The sequence below is a fragment of the Sminthopsis crassicaudata genome, chromosome 2 (genome assembly GCF_048593235.1).
Source record: "Sminthopsis crassicaudata isolate SCR6 chromosome 2, ASM4859323v1, whole genome shotgun sequence".
Classification (NCBI taxonomy): domain Eukaryota; kingdom Metazoa; phylum Chordata; class Mammalia; order Dasyuromorphia; family Dasyuridae; genus Sminthopsis; species Sminthopsis crassicaudata.
This window is the reverse complement of record NC_133618.1, coordinates 592,766,497-592,778,625: the sequence shown is the minus strand read 5'-3', so window position 1 is coordinate 592,778,625 and position 12,129 is coordinate 592,766,497. Positions and strand designations below refer to the sequence as shown.

At 35.1% G+C, this 12,129-nt stretch overlaps 1 protein-coding gene across 3 annotated transcripts in view; it reads right to left on the bottom strand.

Annotated features, from left to right (window-relative positions):
* Positions 1 to 12,129, bottom strand: part of ATRNL1 (attractin like 1) — a 1,155,405-nt gene that overhangs the window by 18,429 nt on the left and 1,124,847 nt on the right. The gene's annotated exons all lie outside the window — the stretch shown is intronic.

Here is a 12,129-nt window from a genome sequence, read left to right as displayed (position 1 = left end):
TTGATTTGTCTAAATCTGAGAGTGCAAGGTTGAGATCTCCCACTATTATAGTTTTACTGTCTATTTCTTCTTGCAGTTCTCTTAACTTTTCCTTTAGAAAGTTAGATGCTATACCACTTGGTGCATATATGTTTAGTATTGATATGGCTTCATTATTTATGCTACCTTTCAGCAGGATATAGTTTCCTTCCTTATCTTTTTTAACGAGATCTACTTCTGCTTTTGCTTGATCTGAGATAAGGATAGCTACCCCTGCTTTTTTGGCTTTACCTGAAGCATAATAAGCTCTGTTCCAACCTTTTACCTTTACTCTGTATGTATCTCCCTGCTTTAAGTGTGTTTCCTGTAGACAACATATTGTAGGGTTCTGCTTTTTGATCCAATCTGCTATCCGTCTCCGTTTGATGGGATCGTTCATCCCATTTACATTTACAGTTAAAATTACTAATTCTGTATTTCCTGCCATCGTATTATCCCCAGATTATACTTTTTTCCCTTGACCCCCCTGATCCCCCTCCCCGATATTTAATTTACAGACCCCCCTTGTGACGCGCAACCCTCCCTCTTTTTTTTTTTTTTTTTTTTTTTTTTAGGATCCCTCCCCCCTCCCTCCAAGTCCCTTCACTTATTCTCCTTTTCCTTTCCCCTTTTCCTCTCCCCCCTTTTAATGAGGTGAGAGAAAATTCTCTGAAAAACAAATATGTTAATTATTTACTCTTTGAGCCTCTTCTGATGAGAGTAAGATTCACACAATGATTCTCCCCCTCACTAAGTTCCCTCAGATATGGTGTATTTTCTATGTCTCTTCCTGGGATGTAGTTTCCCTCTTTTTATCACTCCTTCCCCTTTTTCTGAACCGACCTCCTTCCCTTTACCACACCCCCCTTTTTTTCTTTTATATCAGTAAAATCAAATTATCCTTGAGTATTTTTTATATACCCACAACAAAGTTACAGTTCTCAAGGGTTCTGTGTACCTTTTTCTGTTTCTCTTCAGTCTTGTGGATGTAGATCAAATTTTTTGTTTAAGTCTGGTTTTTTTCTTAGAAACATATAGAATTCCTCTGTTTCATTGAATGACCGTCTTCTTCCGTGGAAAAAGATGCTAAACTTAGCTGGGTAGTTCATTCTTGGTTGCAGTCCTTGATCTTTTGCCTTTCGGAATATCAGGTTCCAGGCCCTTCTATCTTTTAATGTGGAGGCAGCCAGATCTTGGGTGACCCTTATTGTGGCACCTTGGTATTTAAATTGTTTTTTTCTAGCTGCTTGCAGGATTTTCTCCTTTGTGTGGTAATTCTGCAGCTTAGCCACAATATTCCGTGGTGTTCTTTTTTTAGGGTCTATTTCAGAAGGAGTTCGATGAATTCTTTCCACATCTACTTTCCCTTCTGTTTCTATTATCTCTGGACAGTTCTCTTTGATAATTTCCTGTAAAATAGAATCTAGGCTCTTTTTTTGGTCATAGTTTTCTGGAAGTCCAATAATCCGCAGATTATCTCTCCTAGATCTATTTTCCAGGTCTATAGATTTTCCCAGTAAGTATTTGACGTTGTTCTCCAGCTTCTCATTTTTTTTGTTTTGTTTGACTGATTCTTGGGTTCTCTGTGAATCATTCATTTCTATTTGTTCCATCCTGACTTTTAAGGAGTTATTTTCTTCTTTCACAGTTTTTAGTTCTTTTTGTAAATGCCCAATTTCGTTTTTAAATGAATTATTTTGCTCTATTGAGTTTTTTTCCATTTCCCTAATTTTTTTTTTTGAGAATTATTTTCTTTTTCCAATTCAGAAATTCTATTTTCTTGAGACTTTTTTATCTTTTCCAATTCAGAAATCCTACTTTCCTGTGTTTTTTTAACCTTTTCTAATTCACTAATTTTGTTTCCCTGCATCTCCTGTGAATTCTTTATTTTTTCCAACTCCAATTTCAGGACATTGTTATTCTCTATCATAACTTCCCTTTCTTTTCCCCATTTTTCTTCGATCTCCCTCAATTTCTTAAGAGCTTCTTCTAGGAGAGAGTTATGTGATGGGGGGCAGGAATCGTTCCCCTTTAGGTTGTTATCTGATTCTCTGCTGTCAACTTCCTCGGGGTTGGACACCCGCTCTTTCTCTGTATAGAAGGAATCTATGGTTTTTCTAGCTTTTTTGCTCATACTTAAAAAAAATCTTTTGGGGTCTGTCTCTGGGGTAGGAAATTATTTACTTCTTTACCAGCTTCCTCCCAGACCGGATGGATGCAGCGGCTCCTGAGCCTGAGCTAAGAGAGAGCTCTGGGAGAGAGTTCCCCACCCTCTCCCTGGGAGTGCCTCAGAGGTGATTAGCACTACTGTGCTTCGAGGGCGTAGAATAGTGAAGACAGCAAGAAGCCCAGCCTATGTGTCCGGGTGGGGAGTGGGTGTCTGCAGCAGGTGACGAAAGAAGCCCCTGCGCTCAAACTGGAAGTGTCTGCCAGAAACCGCGGTCCCTAGTTCAAAGGTTCCGCTTCTCTGGGACTTCCTGGAGCTGAGTTCCACTCCCTCCAGCTAAGCTAGGCAGTGTGTGTTGCCTTGGGCCGTATCCACCCACTTGTCAGTCTCTTAACTATTCTCAGGAGGTAGCTGAGGCCACACCCCCTGGTGCCGAGATCTGTGCCTGAGTCACCCCCAGGGTCCGGGGAAAATCTGATCTGAGTTTTAAAATATTTTGGCTTTCTCTTCTGAACTGCTAAATAATTAGCAGAGAAGAGCTAACAGCCTGTGCCAGATTCCTTTACCTCAGTGGCTTCTCTGATCCCAGAGCCCCTCCCAGCGCAATGGGCGCAGTGTGCCCCTACCCCACCGTCTGTGCTGGTCTTTCTTATTCCTCCCCTGAGAACTGACCTTTCCTGTTGAAACTCCAGATTCTCTTCAGCTGGTAAGTCGTGCTTCCAGTCCTTGTGGTATCTATCAGTCCTGAGCTAATTTTGAGACTTAATTTATCTAATTGGTTGTGAGGGAGTGAGGACGTTCACTGAGTCGTGTGTTTCCTCTCCGCCATCTTGGCTCCGCCCCAGACCCAAAGAATTGAAAATTTCTTATTTAGTCTAATTCACTTATTTTTAGAAACCCAAAGTCAGATAGTAGAGGCAGATTTCAAATCCAGATCCTTGTAACTGGTTTCTTTTGTTTTGATAGATTACCAAAATTCTGTTTTCATATGATGAATATTAATAAAATTTATTTAAAGAAAAACAATTGTTTTAGCTTTAAGACTTTTACTTTTCAGCATGCTGTTTTATATATATATATACACACATATATATATGTGTGTGTGTGTATAGATATACACATGAATACATATAAATAAAATTGTAAAACTTCTGTTCAAGTTATTTGAAATATGTTATCATATATTTTCAAGATACCTCTAAGTGAGGTTGTCCCCATCATGTTGCCTAGTACTTATTGAAGTGTATATGAGCTGCAGAAAATAGTTCAGACTATAATGCGTAAAAAAAAAAAAAAAATAGAAATTATAGTCTCTAATTGTTATTCAATACAGGTAATCATAGTGCTTAATGAGTATTGCTTCTTTCTAATCTAGTCTGTATCATTTGGAATTATGCATTGGCATGTGTTAATACTAGATTCATTTGATACAGTTTTCCTTTTTATTTTATTTTTTGTTACCAAACTCCTATCTAGTAGGAACTTATTCATAACCTACAACTCTTTCAGCAGGTTTAACTAGGATTTGAATTGTAGTATGGAAAGCTACCAAATCACTTTTCCCCAAACTTGTTAAAGAAATATTATCTAGCCCTTTCTTCCTTCAGCTATCTGCCTAAAAAAGCTTTGGATTTAATATCAATCCTAATTGACATTCTAATCACCCTAAGGTTAAGTACTTACCATTGCTCAAAGAAAGTAAGTTATGCCATCCCCGGGGATATTTTAACTTTATTTTTAGTGATAATATTGTATTTTCAATTTGATTTAGACATTACCATATTTAACATACTATTTAAATTGCATTGGTTGATTGAAAATAGAATGACCATATTGTGAAAAAAATATTGATCATGTTGTAAATATTCTCAGAGATACCAGGGCTCAGGCCATTAGTATGGTTTTTGAAGAACAAATCTTATCCCTGAGTTTGTTTTCCTGGTAAAAATGAAACACTGGATTTTGAGTTTAGAGGACCTGGGTTCAAAGTTTAAATACTACTTATAAGCTGTCAGACATTGAGCAAAATGTTTTGTCTTATTGGGGTTCAGTTTCCATATTTGTAAAATAGAGATAATAAAGTTGATTATTACCTATCTCAAAAGGCTGCTTTAGGGTAGATATATTCTTATTAACTTGCTTAGAAAGCATGGTCTAGTATATCAAATAAGAAAAGACAACTAACTAAATGGCAGAATCCAAAGACTTATGATCAAAGATGAACATTACTTTAGGGCAACATACTGAATGATCTTCTGCTGGCTTAGTTCTATAAATGTTCTACTATGACTTTGCTACTTTGGATAATGGAATGGAGAACTTGCTCTTGAAGACTGAAGGTGTCTCTGTACATTGCTCTCTATATATCTTATCAATATAACTATTCATATATACATTTATATATGTGTGTATTTATATACAGCTATATATGCATATATATATATATATATGCATGTAGACTTGTTTATATGGACATACTTATATTACACATCACTGTAATATATATGCATATATATTATACATATTACATATATATAATATACATAAACATATATATATGCATATATATATAAAATCATAAAATTAAATAGATCTAAGTCCATGGTTGTAACATTGAAACAAGAATACAAGATATGGCATAACAAATAAAATTAATCAATAATAATCAATATTTATATTTGAATATCTGAGCTCCTTTGATTATTATCCTTGTGTCTTGGATAAGTTATTTAACCTGTCTGAAATTCAGCTTACTCCTCTGTAAATGAGGGAGGAGGATTAGGTGACCTCATATTCTACCTCTAAAGTTAAGACCCTAAACTAAACTTTTTTAAAGTTTCCAAAGTATTTGCCTTAATTATGTCAATGGAACCTCATAAAGACCATGAGAGACAAATGCAACTAATATCACTCCTATTTTGTATAGTTAGAAATTGTAGTTGAGAGAGTTTGGCCCATGATCACACAGCTTAGAAGTGCCTACCATGGGAGTTAAATCCAGATTTTTCTGACTCCAATTTCAGCACTCTTTCTGCTACACTACATTGTTTCTAAGGGCAAATCAGTACTCTTGTTTGAAGACTCTTACATGATAGTACTAGCTAGTATATAAGACTAATTGTGTGTGTATGAGTATATAACATTGCTGGTAAAGATATTCTGACATATATGTTGGGTAGATGTAGTTAAATAGCAAAATGTTGTCAGCAGTTGCCATGTGTACATGTGTGATGCACAGGAAAAGTGTTCTGTGACTTCTACTCATATTTGTAGGCTTTGTTGCTTTTTCCTGTTTTGCCTCTAGCTTTCTGGATTATGCAGTGCAGTTGGATACAGAGGGCACCTAGTCATCAATGACTCTGTAGCCAGTCTTGTCTGTGTATGGATAGGGTTTCAAGCTCCCTTGCTTTTAGTTAGTTGGTACATGAAAGATTTCTTTTTCTAAGCATTTTTCGCGTGGAGAGAAGAGTAGAGGACCTCTAAAATGTCTCTTAAATTTAGCAGCCTTTGCCCTTTTTTGTTGAGTATTTACTATACTGCCATCTTTGACTCTGACACTACTTGGGCTTCCTACTTCATTCATATAAGTTCTATTCAATAAAATTCTATAGTAAGCAAATTTTATGCAAGTGACCTGGCTGTATTTTAAACCATTTTTTGTATTTAATAATAAATTTGACTGATGTATAATACAGAAGAAATTATTGAAGAAATCAGACATAATGCCAGTTGCATGTTTAATTATCTTTCTTGGAGAACTCTGGATAAAACTGGAAGGCTGCAAGTGGGTGAGTCTAGAACGAGTTGCTATACTGAGCCCATGTTGTGCTTGTCATTCCCATAAAGATATGCTGATACTTTCCTGATTTAGTTTTCTACTTCTGTGCCTAGCAATGACTCATGCCCTCCCCCACCATGTACTGCTCAAGGGACAGGATCTGAAGCCAGCTTGGATTTCTGTTGGCCAATGAAAGTATTTGGCCCTGTGGAAAGCGAGCATTTTCCTAAAGGGGTGCTCTTTCTGATTTCTCCAAAGCCTTAAGATTTTGGGGGATGGGCCAGACTTGAATAATGATGCTTGTAGCAAAGTGAGGATGATGATAGAGAGTAGGATAAGAGAGCAAAGCCCAAACCTAAGGAGAGGGCTGGAGTAGAGGGCTGGAGGAGCCCAGAGGTCAACATTGAGAGGAGCAATTCGAAAAAGTTAAACTAATTTTCCAGAAATGCCAACAGCATTTTCAGATGATAACTAAACCACAATGAAGGATCTGGTTCAATATCTTGGTCATCACTGTCTCTCAATTAAACAGTTTTTAATATCTGTAGCAACATGTAAATTATTGATAACTATATGAAGCAGCTGCTTCCCATGCTCATAATCAAAGGACTGGCAGTACAACTTTTCCCTTTGGAGATACTTTTAGTATTTGTGAAACATCCTTGATTTAGGGGCCCTGGAGACTCATGGCTCATGGATTTAGAATAGAAGAACAACAGTTCTGGCAGTAGCAGCCCATACTTCTCCTTTGGGGCTGACTTGGTTCCTGAAGAAATGACTACACAAGGGAATAAAGCAGTTTTTCTTTCATGCCCTAACCCTGCTCTAGGAACTTGTGTAAAATTAGTGGCAATTCAGATAATATTTTGTGATTTAGACACTAACTCACAAGGGATTGGAAAAAGATTTCAAACTCTCTCTGCATAAGCAAATGGACTGCTCTGGGTACTAATGATATGCAATTCATTGCTTATTCAGTCACTGGCAGATACTAAGTATAAAAGCTTGAGATAAAGCAGTTATTTCTTACATTTCAGATTTGCCACTTTGTACATTATGAAACAAACCATCAACAGTTAAATGAATCCTGGCATCTTTTCAGCTTATTTTTTTTTGGGGGGTGGGTCTGCTGATTCTTTTTCATAATAATAGCAACAACAAAACCATTCAAACCATAACTCCTGTAGAAAGAAAACAATACAGTTCTATAAAATCCCTATCTTACTTTTAAAAATGAATTTTAAATAGCAAAGAGAAAAAAATTCTAACTTTTGTATGCAATTGTCAAATCTGCAATACAAATGGGAGGGAGAAATTTGGGTACAATCACTTGGACAGGCCTTTGCATCATGATATAGGAGCTCTAGAAGCAACCCAGTTGAATATGTTTAATAAATGTATCGTGTTTGCAAAAATATCTACATGATTTTTAGAGCTTGCATACTCCTTTGCAAAAGAATGGGAAAGTAGCTTATTACTACAGGTAACTCAATAGCCAGAAGCATTTTGACTGAAGCAGATGTGTCTAACTAAACTGATCCTTGGTAAATCTCTTTTGTCTACAGAAAGGCTAAAATGCCACACAATACATTTCTCAAAAAACTTCCAATCACTGCTCTGATATTCACTAATTGATCCAGTGTGGTATAGTGGAAAAAGAACTGGATTTAGAGAAAGAGGACCTCAGTTCAAAGATTTATTCTATTGCTTATCACTAATGTCCCTCTGAGTCTCAGGCTCCTCATTTGTTTAAAAAAAAAAAAAAAAAAAAAAGAAAGAAATTAGACTAGCTGATTTCTAAGGTCTCTTCTAACTCCAAATCTGTGTTTCAGGGCTTAAGTTTATGCGAATTTTCCCTAGTAACTCAAAATGGAGATATTCTGGAAGTGGTTTGTTTTCCCTTTAAGTGGGAGATGGGATGGATGGTGTAAAAACAAAACAAAAAAACAAAACAAAACAAAACAAACAAAAACAAAAACAAAAAAACTTCCAAAAACTTCATTTTTTGAAAAGTCTTTTGAGTATGTATCACAAAAGTTTAACCTTCTCTGAGGGGGAAAAAAGTTTGTTTTCTGTCCTATTTTGCCTTTGGGAGCAGTCAATGTGACCCTCTCAGCTGCTGTAAATTGCTCAGTGTTATCAAGAGTCAGAGGTAGGGGAAATCTTTCAAACTCCACATGTGGGTAAAACACAAAGGGAATAGACTTCACAGTGTTCTGGAACTTTCTGATGTTGTATCCAGGGGGATAAACACTGTCCTGCATTCACTCCACTACATCTCTGGTGACATAAAGGGAATATTCGTACACTGATCACTGAACCCCCATGACAGTTTTCAGCCTAACTATTTTGCCAAGTGTGGTGTTTTTGTTAAAAGTGACACCTTCCTACCCTTAGTTCTTCACTCTGTTGGCATAAAAATGGGAAAACAAATAATGGAGACAAGGAGAGTTTGTTATTATACATCATAGCCAGTCACATTGGAAACAGGGTCTTTGAGTCGTTTTTATTTATATTTTTTTTGTCCTGAGTGAAGATGGGCTTCTGCTCTATTTATTAGGCACATTCACTTTGGATATTGTCCACCTACTTTCAGTAAGTGCCTTAACTGGCAGGAAGATTGAAAAACTTGTTTTCAGGTCAATAAAGGAAATCTCTTATGATCAGTGGCTGATTACAGCAGGGTACTCTGAGCAGCAGGCTCTGGGCTACGTTCTGCAGAGGGCTTTCAAATTAGTCTTGCTTTGAGGCCTGGGCCGGGAGCCAACAGACAACCCAGCTGCTTGCTACATTCAGCCCAATGTTCGATGAGTTTCATTCCTTCCTCTGATGGAAGATTTTTTTTTTCTTTAATGTAAATAAAAGAAAAAAAAACCTTAGATTTTAATGTAAGCTTCAAAATAGTAGAAAAGCATGGAAAAACAGATGGTACTAGAGGATATTACATAATTTGTACTGTTTTAACCTCTCTTGGTTCATCCTTTCAACTGTTGAGGGTTGATGGTCAAGCAATATCTTTCTCTGATTCTCACCTAGGAAACAATTTGTATTGCCATTTATGAAGCAATAAAAGGATAACTTTGCTAGAACATAGGGGAAATGGCTTTTTATATCTATCATCATCTGATAACAGCTCTTTTTTAATGAAAAGTATTATGAAAGCAAAAAATAAGTTTTTTTTGGAGAAAAGATGACTTCTTGATTGCTTTGGCAAATGGATCAAAAGTGGAGTCCACATTTGTATCTTGGTACTTTTTTTCTTAACCGATTGAGTTCCTATTTCACTTTTTAGACTTAGAATTAGTTCCAACTTAGAAAAAGAGCATGGAAAAGTAAAGCCATGCATGCATCTAGAGAGGATGTATCCCTGTTGATGCTACTTGGGAAACAATAGTGCCAAGGGGTTACTCATCATTCCTAGTTAAATGCTTCTGAGAGCACAGAAAAGCACAATGCAAAATGAAATTCAATAATGACTGCAGATGTTTGTGCTTACAGTTAGATGTCTATCAGCATTACTTTTTAATGCCTATTTTAGCACCATTTCAAAAAGGAGACTTGTAAACACAGATGGGTGAACTACTTTATGTAAAGTAAGGTTGAATCTACATATAGTATTGCTGTCTGATTGTGCATCTTGAACTAAACTGACTGAATTATTGTTGTTTTTATTTTAACCAAATTAACTGGTTGTTTGAATTGCTAAGCTGTTCTGTTGCCATTTTGGCAAGAGCCGGAGCCAATTCAAAAAGGACAAATTTCCTAAGACTTAATTCTGAAATCTAAAGTACAACCGTATCACTCTACAGAACATTTCCAAGTTTAATTTAAATTTTTATTATAGATTCTATGTATTGGTGCAGTGACTCATTCCAATTCTCAGGAAGGGTAAGCGAAAAAAGTCTTTAGAAAAATTCAGGATTTAAGATGAGTCTCTTCCTATTTTAAAGATTGAATTGATAGACAATTTTAGAAAGGAGAAAATGATTTAATAGTATGCGGAGTAATCATTAAGCTTAGAAGAGGAAAAGCTAATTCATAGTGACATATTACAAAATCCCCAAACCATGAACATGCTCATGAAGCAGAGAAAAATATTATTTTAATATTACCTGGAGAATTTCAGAATTAACATGAAAACAAAGTCCTATGCTACTTTATAGATTTGATTTTTATGAGCTTATAATCACAAAATAACTCAATTACCATCACTAATAATAATAATAACATTTATTCTCAAATTCTTTGATTTAATTGATAAAGTATAAAGATCACAACCTATACATTAATGTTTGCTTATCTATTCTGTGCAACTCTTATCTCTGTCCTTACATAAAATTGACTGAAGGGTCCACTCAATATGCTGTTTGCTTTCTCTGGACATTTGGAATATCCCAAAAGAGCATACATGGTATTGAATGGATGTTATTTTCTCTCATTCTATAACCAACATATCTATATTTACTGATATACACAGAAGTAGATATACATATTAATGCAATATAATTAATCTGATATAATATGGGAAAGTATTACATAATATAAATTTAGCATAAGTTTTGTTTGAAATCTTTGTTCCAATTTTTCATTGCTAGACATTTGTTAGGCTTTGTACCCTGTTCATACCTTTGATTGCTATGCCCATTACCCTCTAAATAGTAGCGAATTTTAATTCTTCAGTTTAGGGCATTAATAGCAGGTATTATTTCATTTTTTGTAGCACCTTCTTCCTATCTACATTAATACTGGGCCTGGTACAAAGTAGGCATTTAATAAATCCTTGTTTCTTAACTGATTGTATGATCCATAGTCACAAAATAATCCCTGAAACTGATGTACATATATGATTTTAAAGTTTGCAAAACATTTCAAAAACCTTGTCTCATTTGAGTTTTGAATTATTTAACCTGTCGAGGTTCAATTATTCACCTCAGAAAACATTTTATTTATTTCAAAACAAGGCAATTATATTCCTTCTCTCGTAACACTTAGGCATTTTAATTTTTTTAAACTTAAAATGCAAGAATGACTGACCAATAAAAGATTTTCCCCCACATAAAAATCAGCAATGCAATTTTCTATCTATACATTTATGTAGATTTTCTTCTAGTATTATTCAATATTAGCTTCAGATAAAAGTTCATATTAATTAATCCATAATGTAAACTAATCATTGGTGACATTTTGAAAGAAGGTGTCCAGGAAGCTAAGATAAGAAAAATGGCAGCTAGAATTTTGCACATGTTCATCATTGACAATCTGCCTCTTCAAAGAGCTCCTAGCAAGAGTTCAGTAATGACCAAGTAGAGGTGCTCCTGGACTCCTCCTTCTTTCTTTTTTTTCTTTCTTTCTTTTTTTTTCTTTTTTTTAAAGAAGAAAGAGTCAAATGAAGGCTCTGAACTCTTCACACTTAGAAAATGTTTTGTGATACTTGGATTCATAAGCAAATCAAGCTGAATGGGAGGTATGTTTTAATTTCATTTTTGTTGTTTTACATGTTTTTGTAAGATTTTGAAGAAGATACTAGTAAAAGGAGGCATTTGCATTTCTGATTATCCTTTTTTTAATTTTAGGGATTAGCTCTTGCTAGAGTTTTGCAAGTATTAGATCTTTAATCAAGCCAAAACCACTTGAATTGGAATAAGAGGTACAAATATTGGTATAAAAATAGAAATATATATTTTCTATCTGGAATAAATTCCTAAAATCTTTCTTGGATTTTATGAAAGAAATTAAATAAATCAAATTTAGTATAAGGAACTGATTTTAATTCTTTAAAAAAGCATATGTCATCTAAAAAATATAGGGTAGTTGTCTATGTTACATAGCAACATCAAATCTATAGCTTGGTTTGCTATTAAAGATCACTGCATTTGAAATATGATGAACTTAGGTTCCTTTCCTGTTCTGTATCTGACATATAGGATCATAATAGAATAAGATTCATAGCTAAAAATGACCTTAGACATTAGCTAGTCTAACTCCCTCATTTTATAGATAAGACAAATGAGGTGGCTAGAGATAACGTTAGTAGTAAATAATAGAGCTGAGGTTCAAATCTAGGTCTTCTTGTCTCCAAATTCAGTACTTTTTCTTTTGAGGTATTATTGTCTGTAAGGATATGTGACTAGGAAAACCACTTAGCTTCTCTGAGCCTCAGTTTTCC